The sequence below is a fragment of the Bactrocera tryoni genome, chromosome 4, assembly GCF_016617805.1.
Source record: "Bactrocera tryoni isolate S06 chromosome 4, CSIRO_BtryS06_freeze2, whole genome shotgun sequence".
NCBI lineage: Eukaryota > Metazoa > Arthropoda > Insecta > Diptera > Tephritidae > Bactrocera > Bactrocera tryoni.
In genome coordinates, this window is record NC_052502.1 from 34,153,972 (window position 1) to 34,156,697 (window position 2,726).

The following is a 2,726-nucleotide window of genomic DNA, read 5'->3' on the forward strand; positions in this document are numbered from 1 at the left end:
GAATAACCAACTTCAACAACTGTGAACTTACATAGAAGGAATGTATATACATAAATACATTTGTACATATGTATGCGTAGATATACATGTACTTGTGAGAATATATATTTATGGTAAATGTTTCATGTTGGCAAATGCATAAGCCATAAACTTGCCATATAATTTTAGAGGATTTTATTTCCTAAACACGAACGCTACACAAACCTTGCCACCTAATATTTTAATATTTGACAGTTTTTGCTTTACCAATTACCGCGGTTTAACTAAGTGCTATACACGAATATGCCACCATGAACAATTTTGGGCTGGACAGGTTATAGAGCAACAAAGTTTTCATGAGCTCCGTTTGGAACTTCCAGATACTATATACTATTACAAAACTCATAATTTACTTGACATGATAACATGTTAGATCGGAATTCTTCTTGAAAGATAACATCACATATATGGTCATATCGTATTTTGAGATATCAATCTGAAATTTTGCGTGCACCCTTTTCGCCTCAGACCCGGTGACATGTAACCACTAGAGCACATAAATGTTATACAAACTCACCGATCCATATCAAAGCCTTATATGGAAAACTTCTATGTTTGCCAGACATTCAGGATATCTTCACGAAATAATCTCAGAACAAATTGTTCAGATCGGATAACTACAGCATTAAGCTGACCGATCAAAGATCTTAATTGTTTTCCTTATTAGTAACTTTAGTTACTTCGTCAGTATTGCATTAAGGGGTTACATGGGTTTCATAGGGTAAAAAATAGCCTTTGTTCAAAAATTTTTTTCTCATATAAAAAATAAAATATTTTATTACAATTTTTTATTGTTACAAAAAAAACATTATTAACAAAGAAATTCTGAAACTTTTGGAAAAAAATATTTTAAACTCGGCCATTGCGACGCCATTTCCGGTGACCCCACGGAAAAAAGATGCGCCCGCGTTGGCTGAATAACTCGTTACAGGATCATTAACGTGAAAAAATTCGTGTTTTAGTTAAGACCTTAACTTAGAACTTGGACGAAGGAAAAAAGTAAACTAAAAATTGGATTTTTGACAGACATTTTTACAAAAAAATTATTTCAATGAAAATTTCGCGACATTTAATTTTTCAAATCGTAATTGTAATCGAAAATAAATCCTTCGTCCAAATCTTTAAGAATTGTATCTCAAAGACTTGTGCATAATTTCATGACGATCGGTTGAGTAGTTCTCGAGAAATCTTACCAACCGACTACAAGACCACAGTCTCGCGAAAAATGCGTTTAAAGACGGCACACTTAGCCTAGCTAGCCTCGAGCGCACAAGTTCTCAAGGTTGTATCACCGAAACTATTACTCGGATCAACTTGTAAATTTAGGACAATATTCTAGAGGTGTTGTAAAATTTAATAAGACAATAAAAAAACAATTTTTTTGAAACCCGTAAACCCATTTAACCCCCTAATCATATACTACTTCCAAAAGAAATCAAAAATTCCATTTAATTTCTGGACCACAACCAAAATGTAAAAAACAGCAAATTTAGATTTGGATCTGTATAGTTATACAGATTAAAAATATCTCTATAAAAATAAAATAAATAACTGAAATAAAAATCATTTAACTATAGATACAGTTGTGGTCGATTTAGAACTAGTTCAATTTCATTATTTTTTTGCCTAGTTCACTTTTAAACCGCAATTTCTTCAGAAGTGAAACATTTCATTGTAGAGATTTTATTTGGTTAATAAATATGGAGACGTAAGAAACAATGAGTGTATGTATGTACAAACTCATATATTTTTCTTTTTTTCCTTTCCATTTGAATTATTTTCTTCGCTTTTCTCTCTAAGTTATACTACAATATGATAAAAATTGTACTATACTAAAACTGCTTTGCATACATCAATTTCACACATACCTTTATAAACAAATACTTATTACTACACATACATACATATAAGTATATTATATACCTACGTATTTATAAGCACCATGTGATTTCATTGCTTTTATTTAAATTAAAATTGAGATCTACACATTCATACTAATATATACAATCTACAAATTAGCATTGAAAACACTCGCTTGATCTTCAACTGAACAACCACTTATTCGCCAAAATCCACATAACTCGCCCTTTCGCCACCGGGCCCACCGTTTAGTTTCGCCCCAACTACGCTGTCACTAGAAATTCAAATAATACAATTCGTCAATACCTTCTCTCACTCAAATTAACACAATCGATTGATTTTTTCTTACTTTTTGCACTTTTCGCTTTCATTTCAACAGCTATACTTATCGCCTCGATCGCTTGTTATACGCAAATGCCCATGTGTTTGCACCGATTATTATTGATCGATCGTGCTGATTATCGACAATTTGTGCGCTACAAGTATTTAGTTCTGTGCGCCTGTATCGGGCAGCTTCTAATCGCAACAAAGGTGCCATCGAAATGTAAATCTAAATTTAGCAGCTCGAAATAAATTTACTGCGAATTCCGTTTTATACTTCTTGCCATATATGTAAATACAATGGTCATTGTTGTTTAAATGTATATACATATGTATGTGTGTTTTTTTTCTTCTTTTTATTCATGTGTACATTTAGATTTTATACTGAATAATTTATTAATTAAATATGTGTTGTAAACAGATCGACTGAATGGAACGTTCATTTCTCTGTATAAACATTGCTGATCTCTGATCGCTTGAACTTTGGTAAACAGAATAAAATTTTT

At 31.7% G+C, this 2,726-nt stretch overlaps 1 long non-coding RNA gene across 1 annotated transcript; it reads right to left on the minus strand.

Moving 5' to 3' along the window:
• Positions 1 to 1,984: 1,984 nt before the first annotated feature.
• LOC120774978 lies at positions 1,985 to 2,462 on the minus strand. Its single transcript, XR_005705280.1, has 2 exons — positions 2,249 to 2,462; positions 1,985 to 2,173 (listed from the first exon to the last, which is right to left on the minus strand). It is a non-coding gene; the product is annotated as an uncharacterized LOC120774978 (long non-coding RNA).
• Positions 2,463 to 2,726: the final 264 nt, after the last annotated feature.